This window comes from Tamandua tetradactyla, chromosome 22, assembly GCF_023851605.1.
Source record: "Tamandua tetradactyla isolate mTamTet1 chromosome 22, mTamTet1.pri, whole genome shotgun sequence".
Classification (NCBI taxonomy): Eukaryota; Metazoa; Chordata; class Mammalia; order Pilosa; family Myrmecophagidae; genus Tamandua; species Tamandua tetradactyla.
In genome coordinates this window covers 19,980,140-19,992,367 of record NC_135348.1, presented here as the reverse complement: position 1 = coordinate 19,992,367, position 12,228 = coordinate 19,980,140, and the positions used below count along the sequence as shown (strand labels likewise).

General features: G+C 39.4%; 1 protein-coding gene and 1 pseudogene across 1 annotated transcript in view; one reads left to right on the top strand and one right to left on the bottom strand.

Moving 5' to 3' along the window:
• Positions 1 to 12,228, top strand: part of ARHGAP10 (Rho GTPase activating protein 10) — a 345,070-nt gene that overhangs the window by 193,117 nt on the left and 139,725 nt on the right. The gene's annotated exons all lie outside the window — the stretch shown is intronic.
• On the bottom strand, positions 8,206 to 9,600 carry LOC143665930 (sialomucin core protein 24 pseudogene; annotated as a pseudogene).

Sequence of the window (12,228 nt, the reverse complement as noted above, 5' to 3'; positions counted from 1 at the left end):
GAGATTTTAAACAGGAACTTGAAAATATCAGGTGCATGTACAATTGTGCAAGTAAAACAAACTTTAATTGTACCAACAAGTAACAGAAAAAGCAATAAATTTTCATTTTTAAAGATTTTTTAAGATCCTTTAATAAAATTATCTGAGTAAATGCAAAGAGTTTCAATTTATGAAAGGGACCAAAACAATTCATCTTTTCTACTATAAAATACTGAAAACCAAGTGCTAAACTCAGCCACTATAGGCTAAAGAAACTAAAATGAAAAAACTTTAATGGCAGTCTGGAAAAACAAATGGCCCGTTTTAAAGTAAGTAAGCCTCTGAACCAAACTGATGTGTCAGAGGCTGGGGAAAAGTTACCCTTTTAAAATTTGTTCTAGGTGAAAAAAAAAACAAAACTTGTGCTTAAAAAGAAAACTATAGAAGTAAAAGTATACATACTCATTACACTATGGGAATTTAAACCAATAAGAAGAAAGGAATGGAGAGAAGGATAAAGAAAGAAAGAAGACTCAATCTATTCATACAGGGTAGTCATAAAACAATAATAAAGATTTACAGTAAATCTGATCAACAAAAAATCCTTAGATTTTCTGAAATCTCATTGGTTATGTCTGTTGTCTGAAAACTTATAATGATTGTCTCATTTAATAGATGGTAAATGGTCCTAAAAATATATCCTTGCCTTGTGAAAGTTACTTTTCAGCAAAGTTTCCTTTGGAGATATAGTGTTCAGATGCTTATTTTTTTTAAATTTTTTAAATTGTGTAATATAACATATATACAAAGCAAAGAAAGAAAAAAGCAATGATTCTCAAAGCACTCCTCAACAGGTAATTACAGGACAGGTTCCAGAGTTTGCCAGGGACTACCATACCATCCTCCCAGATTTTTCCTTCTAGCTGCTCCAGAATATAGGAGGCTAGAATGAATAAATATATTTTTTTTTGGGGGGGGGTTTATTATTATTTTTAATTAATTAACAGAAAAAAAAAAGAAATTAACCCAACATTTAGATCATACCATTCTACATATGCAATCAGTAATTCTTAACATCATCACATAGATGCATGATCATCGTTTCTTAGTGCATTTGCATTGGTTTAGAAGAACTAGCGACACACCAGACAAAGATATAGAATGTTAATATAGAGAAAAGAAATAAAAGTAATAATAATAGTTAAAAAAAAAAACAAAAAACCAAAAAACCAAAAAACCAAAACCAAAAACAAACAAACAAAAACAAACAAACAAAACCTATAGCTCAGATGCAGCTTCATTCAGTGTTTTAACATGATTACTTTACAATTAGGTATTATTGTGCTGTCCATTTTTGAGTTTTTGTATCTAGTCCTGTTGCACAGTCTTTATCTCTTCAGCTCCAATTACCCATTATCTTACCCTGTTTCTACCTCCTGCTGGACTCTGTTACCAATGACATATTCCAAGTTTATTCTCGAATGTCCGTTCACATCAGTGGGACCATACAGTATTTGTCCTTTAGTTTTTGGCTAGACTCACTCAGCATAATGTTCTCTAGGTCCATCCATGTTATTACATGCTTCATAAGTTTATCCTGTCTTAAAGCTGCATAATATTCCATCGTATGTATATGCCACAGTTTGTTTAGCCACTCTTCTGTTGATGGACATTTTGGCTATTTCTATCTCTTTGCAATTGTAAATAACGCTGCTATAAACATTGGTGTGCAAATGTCCGTTTGTGTCTTTGCCCTTAAGTCCTTTGAGTAGATACGTAGCAATGGTATTGCTGGGTCGTATGGCAATTCTATATTCAGCTTTTTGAGGAACCGCCAAACTGCCTTCCACAGTGGTTGCACCATTTGACATTCCCACCAACAGTGGATAAGTGTGCCTCTTTCTCCGCATCCTCTCCAGCACTTGTCATTTTCTGTTTTGTTGATAATGGCCATTCTGGTGGGTGTGAGATGATATCTCATTGTGGTTTTGATTTGCATTTCTCTAATGGCCAGGGACATTGAGCATCTCTTCATGTGCCTCTTGGCCATCCGTATTTCCTCTTCTGAGAGGTGTCTGTTCAAGTCTTTTTCCCATTTTGTAATTGGGTTGGCTGTCTTTTTGTTGTTGAGTTGAACAATCTCTTTATAAATTCTGGATACTAAACCTTTATCTGATATGTCATTTCCAAATATTATCTCCCATTGTGTAGGCTGTCTTCCTACTTTCTTGATGAAGTTCTTTGATGCACAAAAGTGTTTAATTTTGAGGAGCTCCCATTTATTTATTTCCTTCTTCAGTGCTCTTGCTTTAGGTTTAAGGTCCATAAAACCGCCTCCAATTGTAAGTTTCGTAAGATATCTCCCAACATTTTCCTCTAACTGTTTTATGGTCTTAGACCTAATGTTTAGATCTTTGATCCATTTTGAGTTAACTTTTGTATAGGGTGTGAGATATGGGTCTTCTTTCATTCTTTTACATATGGATATCCAGTTCTCTAGGCACCATTTATTGAAGAGACTGTTCTGTCCCAGGTGAGTTGGCTTGACTGCCTTATCAAAGATCAAATGTCCGTAGATGAGGGGTCTATATCTGAGCACTTTATTCGATTCCATTGGTCGATATATCTATCTTTATGCCAATACCATGCTGTTTTGACCACTGTAGCTTCATAATATGCCTTAAAGTCCGGCATCGCGAGACCTCCAGCTTCGTTTTTTTTCCTCAAGATGGTTTTTGCAATTCGGGGCACCTTGCCCTTCCAGATAAATTTGCTTATTGGTTTTTCTAATTCTGAAAAATAAGTTGTTGGGAGTTTGATTGGTATTGCATTGAATCTGTAGATCAATTTAGGCAGGACTGACATCTTAACTATATTTAGTCTTCCAATCCATGAACACGGTATGCCCTTCCATCCATTTAGGTCTTCTGTGATTTCTTTTAGCAGTTTTTTGTAGTTTTCTTTATATAGGTTTTTTGTCTCTTTAGTTAAATTTATTCCTAGGTATTTTATTCTTTTAGTTGCAATTGTAAATGGGATTCGTTTCTTGATTTCCCCCTCAGCTTGTTCATTACTAGTGTATAAAAATGCTACAGATTTTTGAATGATGATCTTGTAACCTGTTACTTTCCTGTACTCATTTAATAGCTCTAGTAGTTTTGTTGTGGATTTTTCTGGGTTTTCGACGTATAGTATCATATCGTCTGCAAACAGTGCTAGTTTTACTTCTTCCTTTCCAATTTTGATGCCTTGTATTTCTTTTTCTTGTCTAATTGCTCTGGCTAGAACCTCCAACACAATGTTGAATAATAGTGGTGATAGTGGACATCCTTGTCTTGTTCCTGATCTTAGGGGGAAAGTTTTCAATTTTTCCCCATTGAGGATGATATTAGCTGTGGGTTTTTCATATATTCCCTCTATCATTTTAAGGAAGTTCCTTTGTATTCCTATCCTTTGCAGTGTTTTCAACAGGAAAGGATGTTGAATCTTGTCAAATGCCTTCTCTGCATCAATTGAGATGATCATGTGATTTTTCTGCTTTGATTTCTTGATATGGTGTATTACATTAATTGATTTTCTTATGTTGAACCATCCTTGCATACCTGGGATGAATCCTACTTGGTCATGATATATAATTCTTTTAATGTGTTGTTGGATACGATTTGCTAGAATTTTATTGAGGATTTTTACATCTATATTCATTAGAGAGATTGGTCTGTAGTTTTCTTTTTTTGTAATATCTTTGCCTGGTTTTGGTATGAGGGTGATGTTGACTTCGTAAAATGAATTAGGTAGTTTTCCCTCCACTTCGATTTTTTTGAAGAGTTTGAGGAGAGTTGGTACTAATTCTTTCTGGAATGTTTGATAGAATTCAGATGTGAAGCCGTCTGGTCCTGGACTTTTCTTTTTAGGAAGCTTTTTGATGACTAATTCAATTTCTTTACTTGTGATTGGTTTGTTGAGGTCATCTATGTCTTCTTGAGTCAAAGTTGGTTGTTCATGTCTTTCCAGGAACCCGTCCATTTCATCTAAATTGTTGTATTTATTAGCGTAAAGTTGTTCATAGTATCCTGTTATTACCTCCTTTATTTCTGTGAGGTCAGTAGTTATGTCTCCTCTTCCATTTCTGATCTTATTTATTTGCATCCTCTCTCTTCTTTTTGTCAATCTTGCTAAGGGCCCATCAACCTTATTGATTTTCTCATAGAACCAACTTCTGGTCTTATTGATTTCTCTGTTGTTTTCAATTTCATTTATTTCTGCTCTAATCTTTGTTATTTCTTTCCTTTTGCTTACTTTGGGATTAGTTTGCTGTTCCAGTTCTTCCAGGTGGACAGTTAATTCCTGCATTTTTGCCTTTTCTTCTTTTCTGATATAGGCATTTAGAGCAATAAATTTCCCTCTTAGCACTGCCTTTGCTGCGTCCCATAAGTTTTGATATGTTGTGTTTTCATTTTCATTCACCTCTAGGTATTTGCTAATTTCTCAAGCAATTTCTTCTTTGACCCACTTGTTGTTTAAGAATGTGTTGTTGAGCCTCCATGTATTTGTGAATTTTCTGGCACTCCACCTATTATTGATTTCCAACTTCATTCCTTTATGATCCGAGAAAGTGTTGTGTATGATTTCAATCTTTTTAAATTTTTTAAGACTTGCTTTGTGACCCAGCATATGGTCTATCTTTGAGAATGATCCATGAGCACTTGAAAAAAAGGTGTATCCTGCTGTTGTGGGATGTAATGTCCTATAAATATCTGTTAAGTCTAGCTCATTTATAGTAATATTCAGATTCTCTATTTCTTTATTGATCCTCTGTCTAGATGTTCTGTCCATTGATGAGAGTGGTGAATTGAAGTCTCCAACTATTATGGTATATGAGTCAATTTCCCTTTTCAGTGTTTGCAGTGTATTCCTCACGTATTTTGGGGCATTCTTGTTCGGTGCGTAAATATTTATGATTGTTATGTCTTCTTGTTGAATTGTTCCTTTTATTAGTATATAGTGTCCTTCTTTGTCTCTTTTAACTGTTTTACATTTGAAGTCTAATTTGTTGGATATTAGTATAGCCACTCCTGCTTTTTTCTGGTTGTTATTTGCATGAAATATCTTTTCCCAACCTTTCACTTTCAACCTATATTTATCTTTGGGTCTAAGATGTGTTTCCTGTAGACAGCATATAGAAGGATCCTGTTTTTTTAATCCATTCTGCCAGTCTGTGTCTTTTGATTGGGGAATTCAGTCCATTAACATTTAGAGTTATTACTCTTTGGATAATATTTTCCTCTACCATTTTGCCTTTTGTATTATATATATCATATCTGACTTTCCTTCTTTCTACACTCTTCTCCATACCTCTCTCTTCTGTCTTATCATATCTGACTCCTGGGCTCCCTTTAGTATTTCTTGCAGAGCTGGTCTCTTGGTCCCAAATTCTCTCAGTGACTTTTTGTCTGAGAATGTTTTAATTTCTCCCTCATCTTTGAAGGACAATTTTGCTGGATATAGGAGTCTTGGTTGGCAGGTTTTCTCTTTTAGTAACTTAAATATATCATCCCACTGTCTTCTAGCTTCCATGGTTTCTGCTGAGATATCAACACATATTCTTATTGGGTTTCCCTTGTATGTGATGGATTGCTTCTCTCTCGCTGCTTTCAAGATCCTCTCTTTCTCTTTGACCTCTGACTTTCTAACTAGTAAGTGTCTGGGAGAACGCCTATTTGGGTCTAATCTCTTTGGGGTGCGCTGCACTTCTTGGATTTGTAATTTTAGGTCTTTCATAAGAGTTGGGAAATTTTCAGTGATAATTTCTTCCATTAGTTTTTCTCCTCCTTTTCCCTTCTCTTCTCCTTCTGGGACACCCACAACACGTATATTTGTGCGGTTCATATTGTCCTTGAGTTCCCTGATACCCTGTTCAAATTTTTCCTTTCTTTTCCAGATAGTTTCTGTTTCTTTTTGGAATTCAGATGTTCCATCCTCCAAATCACTAATTCTATCTTCTGTCTCTTTAAATCTATCATTGTAGGTATCCATTGTTTTTTCCATCTTTTCTACTTTATCCTTCACTTCCATAAGCTCTGTGATTTGTTTTTTCAGTTTTTCTGTTTCTTCTTTTTGTTCAGCCCGTTTTCTTCATGTCCTCCCTCAATTTATCGATTTCATTTTTGAAGAGGTTTTCCATTTCTGTTCGTATATTCAGCATTAGTTGTTTCAGCTCCTGTATCTCATTTGAGCTATTGGTTTGTTCCTTTGACTGGGCCATATTTTCAATTTTCTGAGCATGATCCATTATCTTCTGCTGGCGTCTGGGCATTTAGTCAGATTTCCCTGGGTCTACGGGTTCCACCAGTAAAAGTTGCTGTGGGTCCTTTAACTTTGGAAAACTCTCGCTGTGGGGGAGGTTCAGCAGCCAAAGTGGCTTGGAAGAGTGCCAGCTGGCCCGGGGGTCCGAACGCGGGGAGGGTCGCTGGCCGCCGCAGCCTGGGAGAGCGCCCGACCGAATTTCCTAGTTGGCCCGGGGCGCCAAGCGCGGCGGGATGGCGCCAGCTGCCGCAGCCCGGGAGAGTGCACCGTTCCCAGCTGGACTGGGGAGTCACGTGTTTGGAAGGGACCCCCTGGTCACCGTTCTCCACAGTCTGGGGATTTCCGACCCAACTCTCTCAGTTTGTCCGGGGGTCTTGTGTGGTGGGGGCGCCAGCCGCCGCGGCCCGAGGGGACTGCCTGACCAATTCTGCCAGCTGGCCTGGGAAGGAGGAAACGAGCGGCTCCGGCCGCTTGCCGTCCCACCTGGGAAAGCCCGCGCCCCTCGGTGATCTCACTGGAGCTGATTCTCCCAGACAGTCAGCCGTTCCAGGATGGGATACGCCGTCCCTTTGATCTCCGTCGTGGCTCCGGGAGCTGCTCTGTATCGTCTCCACTCCCCCAGTAGCTGTTCTGGAGGAGGAAAGGTGAGGGTGGCAAGGCTGTCGAGGCCGGTGGCGGAGGAGGCGGTGAAGGCGGAAGAGGGCACGGTGGTGGTTGGAGAGCCGCCGGAACGAGGAGAAAGGGAAAGATAAGATGGCTGATGGAGCGCCGCCGGAGCAGAGGAGGAAAGAGAGAGAGGAGGGCGGGCTGGCTGGCGGGGCGTGCACACCGCGCTGGGCTGGTGGACAGAGAGGGAGAGGAGGGCGGGCTGGCTGGCGGGGCGTGAGCGCCGCACCGGGCCGGCGGACAGAGAGCTGAATAAAAATTTTTTTTTATCATTGGATGCTTATTTTTTTATTTTCCTTTTTTTTTTTTGCATGGGCAGGCACTGAAATCGAACCTGGGTCTCAGCTGTGGCAGGTGAGAACTCTGCCTGCTGAGCCGCTGTGGCCTGCCCTGGATACTTATTTTTTAAGTGCAAAGAAAATATAATTAAGGCAGTTATATCTCTAATTAACCTTTTTTTTTTTTAACAGCCATAAGAAAAATGTTGGAAGGTTTAATACATGAATGCTTTCAATTTTGTGTAATCCTTTAGGTTAAGTTATTCAGCTCTGAAGTTAAGTAAAGAAGTTTTCAATTAAATAGTAACAGTATAGTATCTAAAAGCAAGTTTACTGCTTGTTCACGTCACAAATTACATCCTCAGAACCAACCTTTCACCGTCCTTAATGTGAACCAACAGTTCACAAACAGTTAAAGTTGTCTACTTTCGAGTCTGTCTTTATTTTCTCAATGATATAGGTGCTTTACAAGTGTGAATAATAACCTACTGTACATTAATGGTTTATATCCCTTCATTTCTTTAAGTCTGGAATGTAATTCCCTGTGTGGCATTTTATTTCTAATGTAGGCAAAACTTCTTAAACACAGAAGTTTACTCTAAGGATACAGTTTAATACTATTAAATTTGCAGATTTATTCCATGTCTTAAATGGTAGCCAAAAATCCACCTGATTGATGCTTGTTTGGCACATTCTTCTCCATTCTGGTCACCAAATTATATCCTGAGTTGGAATGAAAGTAGTGCAGCTTTCAGACTTTAAAAGTGACTAATTTAAATTGCTAAGAGCCATAAGGTTTTCTGTGTAGGACAATATTTTCCATCACTTACAAAAAGTTATATTGGGCATGTCAAGAAGAGAACATAATCCCACTGCAGCGGCCACTTAAAAGGAGACAGCCATAAGGATTCAAGCAGAATATTTTAAATACTCCCGTTGAGCAAAATGATTTAACTGATTTTTCAAGGACGATGCTCCGGATTATCCTATATGCATCCTTTGGAAATTGAAAGATCCTGAAATAGCATCTTCCATGTGGGACATCTCGAGAGAGAGAGTATTTTTGTTTCAGTGAATTACTCGAATGAACCACCAGTCTGTATTAATTTGTGGATGTTTTACAGAGTATGGGAATTTCGTTCTTTAGATTTACAGAATTTATAGAGAAAGAAAATTATAGCCTGCAACCAAGATGAGGACAATTCCTCCAGTGAAACTGGCTGCATCAAAGGTAGACTTCCATGCAGGTTGTGAGGTTGGAGTCAAAGTAGTATTCGTTGTACCTGGTGTAATGACTGGGGGGGAACTGTAGGAGAGAAAGCTGAGTTGTGGTTTTGGCTGTAGAATTGGTGGACATCAGAGTGGCAGTAGGAGCAGAACACAGTTTTGTGCCTTTCCCCGTGTGGCAATCAGTAACTGTTGAATTCTGTGAACAGGAGCTCTTATCTTCTTAACAGTCTGCCCAGAAGCAGGTGGTGTTAGCAGTGCTAGCACTGACACAGCTAAAGCGGTTGTTGTAGCTTCCACAGATTCCTGATGCTAAAGTGGTGGCCAGAGCAGGGGTTGCCGGGGAGGTCTTGGTGGTGGTGGGCACTGAGGCGGCAGGTTGACCTGCACTCGTAGTGAGTTCCAGGTACTCAGCCCTGGACAGCACACACAGCGCCCTGAGGCAAGTGGCAACCCTGTGCTGGTTGGAAAGAACTTGTGTACCCTAGAAAACCCATGCTATAATCCTAATCCAATCTTGTGGGAGCACCTATTTCTCTTGAACCCTATGTAGCACTGTAATTGGAAACTTAAATAGATTATCTTCACGGAGATGTGACTCGCCTAATTGTGGGTATTAACTTTTGAATAAAGGGAGATGTGACTGCACTCATTCCAGGTGGGTCTTGATTAGTTTACTGGAATCCTTTAAAAGAGGAAATATTTTGGAAAATGCTTCAGAATGACAAAAGAGTCACAGAGTTCACCAGCCAGAGATCTTTGGAGATGAAGAAGGAAAAAGCCCCTGGGAGAGCTTCATGAAACAGGAAGCCTGAAGGGAAAGCTGGCAGATGTTGTCATGTTCACCCTGTGCCTTTCCAGTTGAGAGAGAAACCCTGAGCTTCATTGGTTTTTCTTGAGTGAAGGTGACCCCTTGTTGGTGCCTTAATTTGGACATTTTAATAGACTTGCTTTAATTGGAACATTTTTCACAGCCTTAGAACTGGAAACTTGCAACTTAATAAATTCCCCCTTTTAAAAGCCATTTTGTTTCAGGTGTATCACATTCCAACAGCGAGCAAACTAGAAGAGGCCCAAAGCAGTGCATGAGGGAACCCCACCATGTCATCCTCACCGCATGACTCAGGCAAAAGTTCTCTCCCTTCATTTTGCCAGTACGTGCCTTGTGTAATTTGGGGCACCATGGTTAGGTGCACAAATGCTATTTTTTCTTGGTGTATTGGCTCCTGTTATTAATACTTAGGCCCTTCTTTGTCTCTTATAATAGTTTTGCATTTTAAGTCTATTTTGTTCAACGTTAGTACAGCTACCCCAGCCCGTTTTTGGATACTGTTCACTTTCACTTGAAACATTTCTTTGTCTTTGGGTTTAAGGTGAGTCCTTTATAAACAGCATATAATTGAATCTCCCTTTTAAACCCATTCTTCCAGTCTGTGTCTTTTGATTGGGGAGTTTAATATTCACTTATTACTGTAAAGGTAGTACTTACTTCAGCCATTTTGCCCTTTGGTTTTTGTATATCGCATCTTATTTTTGTCTCTCTTTCATTTAGTTACCCTTACTGATCATCTTCATTTTTACACTCTACTCCAAACCTCTCTCCCCTTTCTTTTCCTTTCAGCCTGCCAAACTCCTATTAGAATTTCTTATAGAGCAGGTCTCTTGTTGATAAAGCTTCTCAGTTTTTATTTATCTGTGAATATTTTAAACTCTCCCTCATTCTTGAATGACGATTTTGCCAGATGAAGAATTCCTGGCTGGCAGTTTTTCTCTTTCAGTACGTTAGATATATCATACCAGTGCCTTCTTGCCTCCGTGGTTTTTATTGAGAAATTGGTACCTAATCACATTGTGGTTTCCTTGTGTGAGATGAGTCACTTTTCTGTTGCTGCTTTGCTGTTCTGCCTTTGTTTTCGTTATTCAACACTCTGGTTAGTCTGTGTCTTGGAGTAGGTCTATTAAGATTTTTTTCTGTTTGGAATTTGTTGCACTTTTTGGATGTGTATGCCAGTCAGAAGAGTTGGAAAATTTTTGGCCATTATTTCCTGTTATTCTTTATGTCCCTTTTCCCTTCTCTGCTCCTTCTGGAATACCCATGACACATATGTTTGTGTGCTTTGTGCTAGCATTTAAATCTCTGTGACCCTACTCTATTTTTCCATTCTTTTCTTGATCTTTTGTCATAGGATTTCAGTTGTCCTGTCTTCTGGTTCACTGATTCTTTCTTTTGCCTGTTCACATCTGCTGTTGTATGCCTTTAGTATGTTTTTGTCTCTTCTGTTGTGCCTGTCATCCCCATAATTTCTTTTATTTTTCTGTCTATAATGTCAAATTCTTGGTTATGCTCACTTAATATCCTTTATCTCTTTAGCCATATTTTTCTTCATATCCTTAAATTGATTTAGGAAATTTGTTTGAACATCTTTGATGACTTGTTTCAAGTTCTGCATCTCCTCTGAAGTTTTAATTTTTTATTTACTTACCCATATCTTCCTGTTTCTTATTATGGCCCTTAACTTTTTGCTGATGTCTCGGCATCTGATTGTCTTCATGAGTTTACTCTGAAGTTCGGTTTCTCTCTCTTGCCTAGAGTTTTATTGTTGGTTCACTCTGTATTAAGGCTTTTCTCTGATACTTCATTTAACTTATGCTAGCCCTTTAGATTTGCCCATGTTTAGCTAACAAGATTTTTCTAGCCCTTCTTTATCTCAATCTTGCCCTGAATATATAGCAGTTTTTAAGGTTTCATTATTTGAGCACTTATTTCACCCCAGGAGAAAGCTCCTTTCCTCTACTCTGTTTATTGTTTGAGAATGATGATCATGATCTTTTCTGTTTGTTTTTTGGGTTTGAGAATGATGATCATGATCTTTTCTGTTTGTTTTTGGCTTGCCTCTTTAATTTTTATTTTTTAATTTAATTAAAATTTTTTTAACACACCTTTCATTGCCTCTAGGTGCTTTTGCCTGGGGATCAAATCCTGGGAGGTGGGTCACCCCGGTGAGGATTTTCCCAGTCAGTATTTCCCAGCCAAAACAGGGTCAGGGGCCCATGAAGGAGATGAATTCCAGCTTCAGAGAGACTGGGGAAAGTCAAGAAACTCAGGAAAGACTCCAGAAGCCTTTTTGATGATTTCCCGAACCTGTGTTTTCCTGGCCTGCCCAGCAGGTGGCGCCCTTCACCAGACTGCTCCCTGCAGCCCTGAAGAGGCAGTGTCTTTAAACCTTCATTGCCTCTTCCCCTTTTGGGGGCAGGTTTGAAAGCAGTTACTGCAGCTGGTCTGGGATGGGTTGAAAGAGTGGCTCAGAGCTGGGACCCAGTAATCTGAATTTGCTACTCAAAAGCTGTGATCAGTGTTTGGCCATGTGCCCTCCCTGTTTGGGGGGGGCAAAGATTTTTATATTTCTGTCTCTGAACAGCAGCTAGCCTAGCCAGTGGCTGGGCCTTAGGCAGCCTGCCTCGAGAGTGGGGACTTAGTGCTGGCAGCCACTGCAGAGTGAGCTGTTCATAATTCTTTATCACAGTTTCTCAGCCTCTTCTTTCCACTCCTCCCTGGGTACTGCACAGTGTTATTCTGGCCTCTGGAGCCTTGTAACAGTGTTTCAGACAGTTCCTGTCTATCTGCTGACTGCTTTGGAGAAGAAGTGAGTCCTGAGCTTCCTACTCAGCTATCTTTCCCAGAATTTCTGACTGACTTACAGATTTTGACAAGGCCTCCAGATCCACTCAATAAGGAAAGAAGAATCTTTTCAAAAACTGGTGCCAGGAAGGCTCA